Source organism: Eriocheir sinensis, unplaced genomic scaffold (genome assembly GCF_024679095.1).
Source record: "Eriocheir sinensis breed Jianghai 21 unplaced genomic scaffold, ASM2467909v1 Scaffold246, whole genome shotgun sequence".
NCBI lineage: Eukaryota > Metazoa > Arthropoda > Malacostraca > Decapoda > Varunidae > Eriocheir > Eriocheir sinensis.
The window spans coordinates 27,561-43,438 of NW_026111550.1; the positions used below are offsets into that span (position 1 = coordinate 27,561).

At 28.8% G+C, this 15,878-nt stretch overlaps 1 protein-coding gene across 9 annotated transcripts in view; it reads left to right on the top strand.

Moving 5' to 3' along the window:
* Positions 1-15,878, top strand: part of LOC126991140 (sushi, von Willebrand factor type A, EGF and pentraxin domain-containing protein 1-like) — a 189,801-nt gene that overhangs the window by 25,748 nt on the left and 148,175 nt on the right. The gene's annotated exons all lie outside the window — the stretch shown is intronic.

The window sequence follows — 15,878 nt, forward strand, 5'->3', positions numbered from 1 at the left end:
AATATTGTTTACATGAGTTAGTTTACTTTTTACAACTCTTGCTGAATTACAATTATTAGATTTAAAACCTCAATTCCACCAACAGTTATAAATACTGTTAATCTTATAGCTCAGTTCAAATTACAGCTACTCTTCCTCGCACTCGGTCTCCTCACTTTGCGCGGTGCCAGCTGCACGAGCAGCCTCCCGCCCTGGCCTCCACCACCTGTGGTGTCGCGACGGGCGGCCTCGTGAGCACAACACATGGCCCTCAGGGCGTCGACACTGACGATTTAGTCACTCGCCTGTTACACTTGTTGCCTCATTGTCACGTCAGCCGCAGTATGTGTCGGAGGCCAATGCAAAACTGCAGTCCTGCTTGAGGATGACGAATCCGATGCACTCTCGGCTCCTTTCGGTGATGGCAGCGGTGGGCGGGTTTTATCGTAATACGTCAGACCGTCCTGGCCAGCTGGCATATAGTGTCCTGGCTTGGCGGAATTTCTACTGAAGCTGGTCGTCCCAGTACACGTGTCTTCCGGTTGGTTTCTTCAGTAACTCCCGGAAGGCGTTCATGATCGGCGCGGTGGCGAGGAAGGGGCGAGTTGGTTTATGAAGCCATACCACGATCTGATGTCCGTGATGGATGGCTTGCCCGGCATGTGGAAGCCCTGACGTGGGCGTACGGGCGTGATCTTAAGTGTCTTCCTTTGTGAGAAAATAAGGATATATATTTTCATGGCGGGCTTGGGCAGATACTTAGCCCGTAACATAGTTTTCGTTTTCACGGCTAAAATAGATCTTTCCTGCACTAGTCTCATGTACCCACGTGCACGGGCGTGGAAGGCTAATGGGAGTAGGTGGAATTCGTAATTAGGTCATGTTCGATGTCGAAGAATGGGTAAATGGGGTCAGTAAATTGCGTGGTGATAATTAAAGGGCGGGGCTAACGGTAATGGAGGGGGCTAATGGGTGTAGGTGAAACTCGAAATGGATCATGTGAGGTGTCAAATACTGAATAATGGGGTCAGTAAATTGCGTGGTGATAATTAAAGGGCGGGGTTAATGGTAATTGGGGGCTAATGAGTAGGTGAAACTCGAAAATAGGTCATGTGAGGTGTCAAATACTGGGTAAATGGGGTCAGTAAATTGCGTGGTGATAATCAGAGGGGCGGGGTGAATGGTAATGGGGGTGCCATTGGTGTAGATGGAATTGTAATTTGGTCATGTTCGGTGTCGAATAATGGGTAAATGGGGTCAGTAAATTGCGTGGTGATAATTAAAGGGGCGGGGTTAATGGTAATGGGGGGCTCATTGGGAGTAGGTGGAATTGTAATTTGGTCATGTTCGGTGTCGAATAATGGGTAATGGGTCAGTAAATTGCGTGGTGATAATTAAAGGGGTGGGCTAATGTTAATGGAGGGGCTAATGGAGTACGTGAAACTCGAAATGGGTCATGGAGGTGTCAAATACTGTTAATGGGGTCAGTAAATTGTATGGTGATAATCAGAGGGGCAGGTTGATAGTAATGGAGGGGCTAATGGGAGTAGGTGGAATTGCAATTTGGTCATGTTCGGTGTCGAATAATGGGTAAATGGGGACAGTAAATTGCGTGGTGATAATTAAAGGGCGGGGTTAATGGGGGCTAATGAGTATGTGGAATTCATAATTACGTCATGTTCGGTGTCGAGTAATGGGTAAATGGGGTCAGTAAATTGCGTGGTGATAATTAAAGGTGCGGATTTATGGTAATGGAGGGGGCCCAATGGGTGCAAGTGAAACTCGAAAATAGGTCATGTTCGGTGTCGAATGATGGGTAAATGGGTCAGTAAATTGCGTGGTGATAATTAAAAAGGCGGGGTTAATGGTAATGGGGGCCATTGGGAGTAGGTGGAAATCGTAATTAGGTCATGTTCGGTGGCGAATAAGGGTAAATAGGGTCAGTAAATTGCGTGCTGATAATTAAAAGGGCGGGGTTAACGGTAATGGGGGCTAATGGGAGTAGGTGTAATTCGTAATTACCACGGCCTGATCATGTGCTAGACTCATGATATGTATTCACCAAGGCCTGATCATGTACTAGACTCGTGATATGGATTCACCATGGCCCGATCATGTGCTAGACTCGTGGTATGAGTTCACCATGGCCTGATCATGTGCTGGACTCTTTTATTCTGTTGTATTCTGTTGTATTCTCTTTTATTCTGTTGTATTCTGTTGTATTCTCTTTTATTCTGTTGTATTCTCTTTTATTCTGTTGTATTCTGTTGTATTCTCTTTTATTCTGTTGTATTATCTTTTATTCTGTTGTATTCTGTTGTATTCTGTTGTATTATCTTTTATTCTGTTGTATTCTCTTTTATTCTGTTGTATTCTCTTTTATTCTGTTGTATTCTGTTGTATTATCTTTTATTCTGTTGTATTCTGTTGTATTCTCTTTTATTCTGTTGTATTCTCTTTTATTCTGTTGTATTCTGTTGTATTCTCTTTTCTGTTGTATTCTCTTTTATTCTGTTGTATTCTATTGTGTTCTGTTGTATTCTCTTTTATTCTGTTGTATTCTGTTGTATTATCTTTTATTCTGTTGTATTCTCTTTTATTCTGTTGTATTCTGTTGTATTCTCTTTTATTCTGTTGTATTCTGTTGTATTCTCTTTTATTCTGTTGTATTCTGTTGTATTATCTTTTATTCTGTTGTATTCTGTTGTATTCTCTTTTATTCTGTTGTATTCTGTTGTATTCTCTTTTATTCTGTTGTATTCTGTTGTATTATCTTTTATTCTGTTGTATTATCTTTTATTCTGTTGTATTCTCTTTTATTCTGTTGTATTCTGTTGTATTCTCTTTTATTCTGTTGTATTCTGTTGTATTATCTTTTATTCTGTTGTATTCTGTTGTATTCTGTTGTATTCTGTTGTATTCTGTTGTATTCTGTTGTATTCTCTTTTATTCTGTTGTATTCTGTTGTATTCTCTTTTATTCTGTTGTATTCTGTTGTATTATCTTTTATTCTGTTGTATTCTGTTGTATTCTCTTTTATTCTGTTGTATTCTGTTGTATTCTCTTTTATTCTGTTGTATTCTGTTGTATTCTCTTTTATTCTGTTGTATTCTGTTGTATTCTCTTTTATTCTGTTGTATTCTGTTGTATTCTCTTTTATTCTGTTGTATTCTGTTGTATTATCTTTTATTCTGTTGTATTCTCTTTTATTCTGTTGTATTCTGTTGTATTCTCTTTTATTCTGTTGTATTCTGTTGTATTCTGTTGTATTCTTTATTCTGTTGTATTCTGTTGTATTCTCTTTATTCTGTTGTATTCTCTTTGTATTCTGTTGTATTCTCTTTATTCTGTTGTATTCTGTTGTATTCTCTTTTATTCTGTTGTATTCTGTTGTATTCTCTTTATTCTGTTGTATTCTGTTGTATTCTGTTGTATTCTCTTTATTCTGTTGTATTCTGTTGTATTCTTTTATTCTGTTGTATTCTTCTTTATTCTGTTGTATTCTGTTGTATTCTTTTATTCTGTTGTATTCTGTTGTATTCTGTTGTATTCTGTTGTATTCTTTTATTCTGTTGTATTCTGTTTTATTCTGTTGTATTCAGTTGTATTCTCTTTTATTCTGTTGTATTCTGTTGTAGTCTCTTTTCTTCTGTTGTATTCTGTTGTATTCTCTTTATTCTGTTGTATTCTCTTTTATTCTGTTGTATTCTGTATTCTTTATTCTGTTGTATTCTGTTGTATTCTCTTTTATTCTGTTGTATTCTGTTGTATTCTCTTTATTCTGTTGTATTCTCTTTATTCTGTTGTATTCTGTTGTATTCTGTTGTATTCTCTTTGTATTCTGTTGTATTCTCTTTATTCTGTTGTATTCTGTTGTATTCTCTTTATTCTGTTGTATTCTCTGTTGTATTCTGTTGTATTCTCTTTTATTCTGTTGTATTCTGTTGTATTCTCTTTATTCTGTTGTATTCTGTTGTATTCTCTTTTATTCTGTTGTATTCTGTTGTATTCTCTTTTATTCTGTTGTATTCTGTTGTATTCTTTTATTCTGTTGTATTCTGTTGTATTCTCTTTATTCTGTTGTATTCTGTTGTATTATCTTTTATTCTGTTGTATTCTCTTTATTCTGTTGTATTCTGTTGTATTCTCTTTTATTCTGTTGTATTCTCTTTTATTCTGTTGTATTCTGTTTATTCTGTTGTATTCTGTTGTATTCTTTATTCTGTTGTATTCTCTTTTATTCTGTTGTATTCTGTTGTATTCTCTTTTATTCTGTTGTATTCTCTTTTATTCTGTTGTATTCTGTTGTATTCTTTTATTCTGTTGTATTCTGTTGTATTCTTTTATTCTGTTGTATTCTGTTGTATTCTCTTTTATTCTGTTGTATTCTGTTGTATTCTCTTTTATTCTGTTGTATTCTCTTTTATTCTGTTGTATTCTGTTGTATTCTCTTTTATTCTGTTGTATTTTGTTGTATTCTGTTGTATTCTCTTTTATTCTGTTGTATTATGTTGTATTCTCTTTTATTATGTTGTATACTGTTGTATTCTCTTTTATTCTGTTGTATTCTCTTTATTCTGTTGTATTCTGTTGTATTCTTTTATTCTGTTGTATTCTTTTATTCTGTTGTATTCTCTTTTATTCTGTTGTATTCTGTTGTATTCTTTATTCTGTTGTATTCTGTTGTATTCTCTTTATTATGTTTTATTCTGTTGTATTCTCTTTTATTCTGTTGTATTCTGTTGTATTCTGTTTTATTCTGTTGTATTCTGTTGTATTATCTTTTATTCTGTTGTATTCTGTTGTATTCTTTTATTCTGTTGTATTCTCTTTATTCTCTTGTATTCTCTTTTATTCTGTTGTATTCTGTTGTATTCTCTTTTATTCTGTTGTATTCTTTTATTCTGTTGTATTCTCTTTATTCTGTTGTATTCTGTTGTATTCTCTTTATTCTGTTGTATTCTGTTGTATTCTCTTTATTCTGTTGTATTCTGTTGTATTCTCTTTTATTCTGTTGTAGTCTCTTTTATTCTGTTGTATTCTCTTGTATTCTGTTGTATTCTGTTGTATTCTCTTTTATTCTGTTGTATTCTCTTTTATTCTGTTGTATTCTGTTGTATTATCTTTTATTCTGTTGTATTCTTTTATTCTGTTGTATTCTGTTGTATTCTCTTTTATTCTGTTGTATTCTGTTGTATTCTGTTGTATTCTCTTTATTCTGTTGTATTCTGTTGTATTCTTTTATTCTGTTGTATTCTCTTTTTATTCTGTTGTATTCTCTTTATTCTGTTGTATTCTGTTGTATTCTCTTTTATTCTGTTGTATTCTGTTGTATTCTCTTTAATTCTGTTAAATACAGTTGTATTCTCTATTATTCTGTTGTATTCTCTTTATTCTGTTGTATTCTGTTGTATTCTTCTTTATTCTGTTGTATTCTGTTGTATTCTCTTTTATTCTGTTGTATTCTGTTGTATTCTTTATTCTGTTGTATTCTTTATTCTGTTGTATTCTGTTGTATTCTTTTATTCTGTTGTATTCTGTTGTATTCTCTTTATTCTGTTGTATTCTGTTGTATTCTCTTTTATTCTGTTGTATTCTGTTGTATTCTCTTTATTCTGTTGTATTCTTTATTCTGTTGTATTCTCTTTATTCTGTTGTATTCTGTTGTATTCTTTTATTCTGTTGTATTCTGTTGTATTCTCTTTTATTCTGTTGTATTCTGTTGTATTCTCTTTTATTCTGTTGTATTATCTTTTATTCTGTTGTATTTTGTTGTATTCTGTTGTATTCTCTTTTATTCTGTTGTATTCTCTTTTATTCTGTTGTATTCTGTTGTATTCTCTTTTATTATGTTGTATTCTCTTTTATTCTGTTGTATTCTGTTGTATTCTATTTTATTCTGTTGTATTCTGTTGTATTCTCTTTATTCTGTTGTATTCTGTTGTATTATCTTTTTATTCTGTTGTATTCTGTTGTATTCTTTTATTCTTTTGTATTATGTTGTATTATATTTTATTCTGTTGTATTCTGTTGTATTCTTTTATTCTGTTGTATTCTGTTGTATTCTCTTTATTCTGTTGTATTCTCTTTATTCTGTTGTATTCTGTTGTATTCTTTTATTCTGTTGTATTCTCTTTTATTCTGTTGTATTCTTTTATTCTGTTGTATTCTGTTGTATTCTCTTTTATTCTGTTGTATTCTCTTTTATTCTGTTGTATTCTGTTGTATTCTCTTTTATTCTGTTGTATTCTGTTGTATTCTCTTTTATTCTGTTGTATTCTGTTGTATTCTCTTTTATTCTGTTGTATTCTGTTGTATTCTCTTTTATTCTGTTGTATTCTCTTTTATTCTGTTGTATTCTGTTGTATTCTGTTGTATTCTTTTATTCTGTTGTATTCTGTTGTATCTTTATTCTGTTGTATTCTGTTGTATTCTTTTATTCTGTTGTATTCTCTTTTATTCTGTTGTATTCTGTTGTATTCTCTTTTATTCTGTTGTATTCTGTTGTATTCTGTTGTATTCTCTTTTATTCTGTTGTATTCTGTTGTATTCTCTTTTATTCTGTTGTATTCTCTTTTATTCTGTTGTATTCTGTTGTATTCTCTTTTATTCTGTTGTATTCTGTTGTATTCTCTTTTATTCTGTTGTATTCTGTTGTATTCTCTTTTATTCTGTTGTATTCTGTTGTATTCTGTTGTATTTTATTCTGTTGTATTCTCTTTTATTCTGTTGTATTCTGTTGTATTCTCTTTTATTCTGTTGTATTCTGTTGTATTCTTTTATTCTGTTGTATTCTGTTGTATTCTTTTATTCTGTTGTATTCTTTATTCTGTTGTATTCTCTTTTATTCTGTTGTATTCTGTTGTATTCTCTTTTATTCTGTTGTATTCTGTTGTATTCTCTTTTATTCTGTTGTATTCTGTTGTATTCTCTTTTATTCTGTTGTATTCTCTTTTATTCTGTTGTATTCTGTTGTATTCTCTTTTATTCTGTTGTATTCTGTTGTATTCTTTTGTATTCTGTTGTATAATCTTTTATTCTGTTGTATTCTGTTGTATTCTCTTTTATTCTGTTGTATTCTGTTGTATTATCTTTTATTCTGTTGTATTCTGTTTATTCTGTTGTATTCTGTTGTATTCTTTTATTCTGTTGTATTCTGTTGTATTCTTTTATTCTGTTGTATTCTGTTGTATTCTGTTGTATTCTCTTTTATTCTGTTGTATTCTGTTGTATTCTTTTATTCTGTTGTATTCTGTTGTATTCTCTTTTATTCTGTTGTATTCTGTTGTATTCTCTTTTATTCTGTTGTTTTCTGTTGTATTCTCTTTATTCTGTTGTATTCTGTTGTACTATCTTTTATTCTGTTGTATTCTCTTTTATTCTGTTGTATTCTGTTGTATTCTCTTTTATTCTGTTGTATTCTGTTGTATTCTCTTTTATTCTGTTGTATTCTCTTTTATTCTGTTGTATTCTGTTGTATTCTCTTTTATTCTGTTGTATTCTGTTGTATTCTCTTTTTTTCTGTTGTATTCTGTTGTATTCTCTTTTATTCTGTTGTATTCTGTTGTATTATCTTTATTCTGTTGTATTCTGTTGTATTCTCTTTATTCTGTTGTATTCTGTTGTATTCTCTTTATTCTGTTGTATTCTGTTGTATTCTCTTTTATTCTGTTGTATTCTGTTGTATTCTTTTATTCTGTTGTATTCTGTTGTATTCTCTTTATTCTGTTGTATTCTGTTGTATTCTCTTTTATTCTGTTGTATTCTGTGTATTCTGTTGTATTCTTTTATTCTGTTGTATTCTCTTTTATTCTGTTGTATTCTGTTGTATTCTTTTATTCTGTTGTATTCTGTTGTATTCTGTTGTATTCTCTTTTATTCTGTTGTATTCTGTTGTATTCTCTTTATTCTGTTGTATTCTGTTGTATTCTTTTATTCTGTTGTATTCTCTTTTATTCTGTTGTATTCTCTTTTTATTCTGTTGTATTCTGTTGTATTCTCTTTTATTCTGTTGTATTCTGTTGTATTCTCTTTATTCTGTTGTATTCTGTTGTATTCTCTTTTATTCTGTTGTATTCTGTTGTATTCTCTTTTATTCTGTTGTATTCTCTTTTATTCTGTTGTATTCTGTTGTATTCTGTTGTATTCTCTTTTATTCTGTTGTATTCTGTTGTATTATCTTTTATTCTGTTGTATTCTTTTATTCTTCTGTTGTATTCTGTTGTATTCTCTTTTATTCTGTTGTATTCTCTTTTATTCTGTTGTATTCTGTTGTATCTTCTTTATTCTGTTGTATTCTGTTGTATTCTTTTTATTCTGTTGTATTCTCTTTATTCTGTTGTATTCTGTTGTATTCTCTTTTATTCTGTTGTATTCTGTTGTATTCTCTTTTATTCTGTTGTATTCTGTTGTATAATCTTTTATTGTATTCTGTTGTATTCTCTTTTATTCTGTTGTATTCTGTTGTATTCTCTTTTATTCTGTTGTATTCTGTTGTATTCTCTTTATTCTGTTGTATTCTGTTGTATTCTCTTTTATTCTGTTGTATTCTGTTGTATTCTGTTGTATTCTCTTTATTCTGTTGTATTCTGTTGTATTCTTTTATTCTGTTGTATTCTGTTGTATTCTCTTTTATTCTGTTGTATTCTGTTGTATTCTCTTTTATTCTGTTGTATTCTGTTGTTTTATTCTGTTGTATTCTGTTGTATTCTTTTATTCTGTTGTATTCTGTTGTATTCTTTTATTCTGTTGTATTCTGTTGTATTCTCTTTATTCTGTTGTATTCTGTTGTATTCTTTTATTCTGTTGTATTCTGTTGTATTCTGTTGTATTCTTTTATTCTGTTGTATTCTGTTGTATTCTCTTTATTCTGTTGTATTCTGTTGTATTCTCTTTTATTCTGTTGTATTCTGTTGTATTCTCTTTTATTCTGTATTCTGTTGTATTCTGTTGTATTCTCTTTATTCTGTTGTATTCTGTTGTATTCTCTTTTATTCTGTTGTATTCTCTTTTATTCTGTTGTATTCTGTTGTATTCTCTTTTATTCTGTTGTATTCTCTTTTTATTCTGTTGTATTCTGTTGTATTCTCTTTTATTCTGTTGTATTCTCTTTTATTCTGTTGTATTCTGTTGTATTCTCTTTTATTCTGTTGTATTCTGTTGTATTCTTTATTCTGTTTTATTCTGTTGTATTCTGTTGTATTCTCTTTTATTCTGTTGTATTCTCTTTATTCTGTTGTATTCTGTTGTATTCTCTTTTATTCTGTTGTATTCTGTTGTATTCTGTTGTATTCTCTTTTATTCTGTTGTATTCTGTTGTATTCTCTTTTATTCTGTTGTATTCTTTTATTCTGTTGTATTCTGTTGTATTCTCTTTATTCTGTTGTATTCTCTTTTATTCTGTTGTATTCTGTTGTATTATCTTGTTGTATTCTGTTGTATTCTCTTTTATTCTGTTGTATTCTGTATTATCTCTTTTATTCTGTTGTATTCTGTTGTATTCTGTTGTATTCTTTATTCTGTTGTATTCTCTTTATTCTGTTGTATTCTGTTGTATTCTCTTTTATTCTGTTGTATTCTGTTGTATTCTTTTATTCTGTTGTATTCTGTTGTATTCTTTTATTCTGTTGTATTCTGTTGTATTCTCTTTTATTCTGTTGTATTCTCTTTTATTCTGTTGTATTCTGTTGTATTATCTTTTATTCTGTTGTATTCTGTTGTATTCTCTTTTATTCTGTTGTATTCTCTTTTATTCTGTTGTATTCTGTAGTATTCTGTTGTCTTTTATTCTGTTGTATTCTGTTGTATTCTCTTTTATTCTGTTGTATTCTGTTGTATTCTCTTTTATTCTGTTGTATTCTGTTGTATTCTCTTTATTCTGTTGTATTCTCTTTATTCTGTTGTATTCTGTTGTATTCTCTTTTATTCTGTTGTATTCTGTTGTATTCTCTTTTATTCTGTTGTATTCTGTTGTATTATCTTTTATTCTGTTGTATTCTGTTGTATTCTGTTGTATTCTGTTGTATTCTCTTTATTCTGTTGTATTCTGTTGTATTCTCTTTTATTCTGTTGTATTCTGTTGTATTATCTTTTATTCTGTTGTATTCTGTTGTATTCTCTTTTATTCTGTTGTATTCTGTTGTATTCTGTTGTATTCTCTTATTCTGTTGTATTCTCTTTTATTCTGTTGTATTCTCTTTTATTCTGTTGTATTCTGTTGTATTCTCTTTTATTCTGTTGAATTCTGTTGTATTCTTTTATTCTGTTGTATTCTGTTGTATTCTCTTTATTCTGTTGTATTATGTTGAATTCTCTTTTATTCTGTTGTATTCTGTTGTATTCTCTTTTATTCTGTTGTATTCTGTTGTATTATCTTTTATTCTGTTGTATTCTGTTGTATTCTTTTTTATTCTGTTGTATTCTGTTGGTATTCTCTTTTATTCTGTTGTATTCTGTTGTATTCTCTTTTATTCTGTTGTATTCTCTTTTGTATTCTGTTGTATTCTCTTTTATTCTGTTGTATTCTGTTGTATTCTCTTTATTCTGTTGTATTCTGTTGTATTCTCTTTATTCTGTTGTATTCTGTTGTATTCTCTTTTATTCTGTTGTATTCTGTTGTATTCTCTTTATTCTGTTGTATTCTGTTGTATTATCTTTATTCTGTTGTATTCTGTTGTATTCTCTTTTATTCTGTTGTATTCTGTTGTATTCTCTTTTATTCTGTTGTATTCTGTTGTATTCTCTTTTATTCTGTTGTATTCTGTTGTATTCTCTTTTATTCTGTTGTATTCTGTTGTATTCTCTTTTCTGTTGTATTCTGTTGTATTCTCTTTTATTCTGTTGTATTCTGTTGTATTCTCTTTTATTCTGTTGTATTCTGTTGTATTCTCTTTTATTCTGTTGTATTATCTTTTATTCTGTTGTATTCTGTTGTATTCTGTTGTATTCTCTTTTATTCTGTTGTATTCTGTTGTATTATCTTTTATTCTGTTGTATTCTGTTGTATTCTCTTTTATTCTGTTGTATTCTGTTGTATTATCTTTTATTCTGTTGTATTCTCTTTTATTCTGTTGTATTCTGTTGTATTCTCTTTTATTCTGTTGTATTCTGTTGTATTCTCTTTTATTCTGTTGTATTCTGTTGTATTCTATTATTCTGTTGTATTCTGTTGTATTCTCTTTTATTCTGTTGTATTCTGTTGTATTCTCTTTTATTCTGTTGTATTCTGTTGTATTATCTTTTATTCTGTTGTATTCTGTTGTATTCTCTTTTATTCTGTTGTATTCTCTTGTATTCTGTTGTATTCTGTTGTATTCTCTTTTATTCTGTTGTATTCTCTTTTTTTCTGTTGTATTCTCTTTTATTCTGTTGTATTCTGTTGTATTCTCTTTTATTCTGTTGTATTCTGTTGTATTCTCTTATTCTGTTGTATTCTCTTTTATTCTGTTGTATTCTGTTGTATTCTCTTTTATTCTGTTGTATTCTGTTGTATTCTTTTATTCTGTTGTATTCTTTTATTCTGTTGTATTCTCTTTATTCTGTTGTATTCTGTTGTATTCTCTTTTATTCTGTTGTATTCTGTTGTATTCTTTATTCTGTTGTATTCTCTTTTTATTCTGTTTTATTCTGTTGTATTCTCTTTTATTCTGTTGTATTCTGTTGTATTCTCTTTTATTCTGTTGTATTCTCTTTATTCTGTTGTATTCTGTTGTATTCTCTTTTATTCTGTTGTATTCTGTTGTATTCTCTTTTATTCTGTTGTATTCTGTTGTATTCTTTTATTCTGTTGTATTCTCTTTTGTATTCTGTTGTATTCTGTTGTATTCTCTTTTATTCTGTTGTATTCTGTTGTATTCTCTCTTTTATTCTGTTGTATTCTGTTGTATCTTCTTTATTCTGTTGTATTCTGTTGTATTCTCTTTTATTCTGTTGTATTCTTTTATTCTGTTGTATTCTGTTGTATTCTGTTGTATTCTATTATTCTGTTGTATTCTCTTTTATTCTGTTGTATTCTGTTGTATTCTCTTTTATTCTGTTGTATTCTGTTGTATTCTCTTTTATTCTGTTGTATTATCTTTTATTCTGTTGTATTCTGTTGTATTCTTTATTCTGTTGTATTCTGTTGTATTCTGTTGTATTCTTTTATTCTGTTGTATTCTGTTGTATTCTCTTTATTCTGTTGTATTCTGTTGTATTCTCTTTTATTCTGTTGTATTCTGTTGTATTCTCTTTATTCTGTTGTATTCTGTTGTATTCTCTTATTCTTTTGTATTCTGTTGTATTATCTTTTATTCTGTTGTATTCTCTTTTATTCTGTTGTATTCTGTTGTATTCTGTTGTATTCTCTTTTATTCTGTTGTATTCTCTTTTATTCTGTTGTATTCTGTTGTATTATCTTTTATTCTGTTGTATTCTCTTTTATTCTGTTGTATTCTGTTGTATTCTCTTTTATTCTGTTGTATTCTGTTGTATTCTCTTTTATTCTGTTGTATTCTGTTGTATTCTCTTTTATTCTGTTGTATTATCTTTTATTCTGTTGTATTCTGTTGTATTCTGTTTTATTATGTTGTATTATATTTTATTCTGTTGTATTCTGTTGTATTCTCTTATCTTCTGTTGTATTCTATGTTATTCTGTTGTATTCTCTTTTATTCTGTTGTATTCTGTTGTATTCTCTTTTATTCTGTTGTATTCTGTTGTATTCTCTTTTATTCTGTTGTATTTTCTTTTATTCTGTTGTATTCTCTTTTATTCTGTTGTATTCTGTTGTATTATCTTTTATTCTGTTGTATTCTGTTGTATTCTCTTATTCTGTTGTATTATCTTTTATTCTGTTGTATTCTGTTGTATTCTCTTTTATTCTGTTGTATTCTGTTGTATTCTCTTTTATTCTGTTGTATTCTGTTGTATTCTCTTTTATTCTGTTGTATTCTGTTGTATTCTCTTTTATTCTGTTGTATTCTCTTATTCTGTTGTATTCTGTTGTATTATCTTTTATTCTGTTGTATTCTCTTTTATTCTGTTGTATTCTGTTGTATTCTCTTTTATTCTGTTGTATTCTCTTTTATTCTGTTGTATTCTGTTGTATTATCTTTTATTCTGTTGTATTCTCTTTTATTCTGTTGTATTCTGTTGTATTCTCTTTTATTCTGTTGTATTCTGTTGTATTCTGTTGTATTCTGTTGTATTCTCTTTTATTCTGTTGTATTCTGTTGTATTCTTTTATTCTGTTGTATTCTGTTGTATTCTCTTTTATTCTGTTGTATTCTGTTGTATTATCTTTTATTCTGTTGTATTCTGTTGTATTCTCTTTTATTCTGTTGTATTCTGTTGTATTCTCTTTTATTCTGTTGTATTATCTTTTATTCTGTTGTATTCTCTTTTATTCTGTTGTATTCTCTTTTATTCTGTTGTATTCTTTTATTCTGTTGTATTCTGTTGTATTCTCTTTTATTCTGTTGTATTCTGTTGTATTCTCTTTTATTCTGTTGTATTCTCTTTTATTCTGTTGTATTCTGTTGTATTCTCTTTTATTCTGTTGTATTCTGTTGTATTCTCTTTTATTCTGTTGTATTCTGTTGTATTCTCTTTTATTCTGTTGTATTCTGTTGTATTCTCTTTTATTCTGTTGTATTCTGTTGTATTCTCTTTTATTCTGTTGTATTCTGTTGTATTCTCTTGTATTCTGTTGTATTCTGTTGTATTCTCTTTTATTCTGTTGTATTCTGTTGTATTCTGTTGTATTCTCTTTTATTCTGTTGTATTCTCTTTTATTCTGTTGTATTCTGTTGTATTCTCTTTTTTTCTGTTGTATTCTCTTTTATTCTGTTGTATTCTGTTGTATTCTCTTATTCTGTTGTATTCTCTTTTATTCTGTTGTATTCTGTTGTATTATCTTTTATTCTGTTGTATTCTGTTGTATTCTGTTGTATTCTCTTTTATTCTGTTGTATTCTGTTGTATTCTCTTTTATTCTGTTGTATTCTGTTGTATTCTCTTTTATTCTGTTGTATTCTCTTTTATTCTGTTGTATTATCTTTTATTCTGTTGTATTCTGTTGTATTCTCTTTTATTCTGTTGTATTATTTTGTATTCTGTTGTATTATCTTTTATTCTGTTGTATTCTCTTTTATTCTGTTGTATTCTGTTGTATTCTCTTTTATTCTGTTGTATTCTGTTGTATGCTCGTTTATTCTGTTGTATTCTGTTGTATTCTCTTTTATTCTGTTGTATTCTGTTGTATTATCTTTTATTCTGTTGTATTCTCTTTTATTCTGTTGTATTCTGTTGTATTCTCTTTTATTCTGTTGTATTCTCTTTTATTCTGTTGTATTCTGTTGTATTCTCTTTTATTCTGTTGTATTCTGTTGTATTCTCTTTTATTCTGTTGTATTCTGTTGTATTCTCTTTTATTCTGTTGTATTCTCTTTTATTCTGTTGTATTCTCTTTTATTCTGTTGTATTCTGTTGTATTCTCTTTTATTCTGTTGTATTCTGTTGTATTCTCTTTTATTCTGTTTTATTCTCTTTTATTCTGTTGTATTCTGTTGTATTCTCTTTATTCTGTTTATTCTGTTGTATTCTGTTGTATTCTCTTTTATTTGTTGTATTCTGTTGTATTCTCTTTTATTCTGTTGTATTCTCTTTTATTCTGTTGTATTCTGTTGTATTCTCTTTTATTCTGTTGTATTCTCTTTTATTCTGTTGTATTCTGTTGTATTATCTTTTATTCTGTTGTATTCTGTTGTATTCTTTTTTATTCTGTTGTATTATCTTTTATTATGTTGTATTCTCTTTATTCTGTTGTATTCTTTTATTCTGTTGTATTCTGTTGTATTCTTTTATTCTGTTGTATTCTCTTTATTCTGTTGTATTCTGTTGTATTATCTTTTATTCTGTTGTATTCTCTTTTATTCTGTTGTATTCTGTTGTATTCTCTTTTATTCTGTTGTATTATGTTGTATTATCTTTTATTCTGTTGTATTCTGTTGTATTCTCTTTTATTCTGTTGTATTCTGTTGTATTCTCTTTTATTCTGTTGTATTATGTTGTATTCTCTTTTATTCTGTTGTATTCTGTTGTATTCTATTTATTCTGTTGTATTCTCTTTTATTCTGTTGTATTCTGTTGTATTCTCTTTTTATTCTGTTGTATTCTGTTGTATTCTCTTTATTCTGTTGTATTCTGTTGTATTCTATTTTATTCTGTTGTATTCGGTTGTATTCTCTTCTATGCTGTTGTATTCTCTTTTATTCTGTTGTATTCTGTTGTATTATCTTTTATTCTGTTGTATTCTGTTGTATTCTCTTTTATTCTGTTGTATTCTGTTGTATTCTCTTTTATTCTGTTGTATTCTGTTGTATTATCTTTTATTCTGTTGTATTCTGTTGTATTCTCTTTTATTCTGTTGTATTCTCTTTTATTCTGTTGTATTCTTTTATACTGTTGTATTCTCTTTTATTCTGTTGTATTCTGTTGTATTCTCTTTTATTCTGTTGTATTCTCTTTTATTCTGTTGTATTCTGTTGTATTCTCTTTTATTCTGTTGTATTCTCTTTTATTCTGTTGTATTCTGTTGTATTCTCTTTTATTCTGTTGTATTCTGTTGTATTCTGTTGTATTCTCTTTTATTCTGTTGTATTCTGTATCTCTTTATTCTGTTGTATTCTGTTGTATTCTCTTTTATTCTGTTGTATTCTCTTTTATTCTGTTTTATTCTGTTGTATTCTCTTTTATTCTGTTGTATTCTGTAGTATTCTGTTGTATTATCTATTATTCTGTTGTATTCTGTTGTATTCTCTTTTATTCTGTTGTATTCTGTTGTATTATCTTTTATTCTGTTGTATTCTGTTGTATTTTCTTTTATTCTGTTGTATTCTCTTTTATTCTGTTGTATTCTGT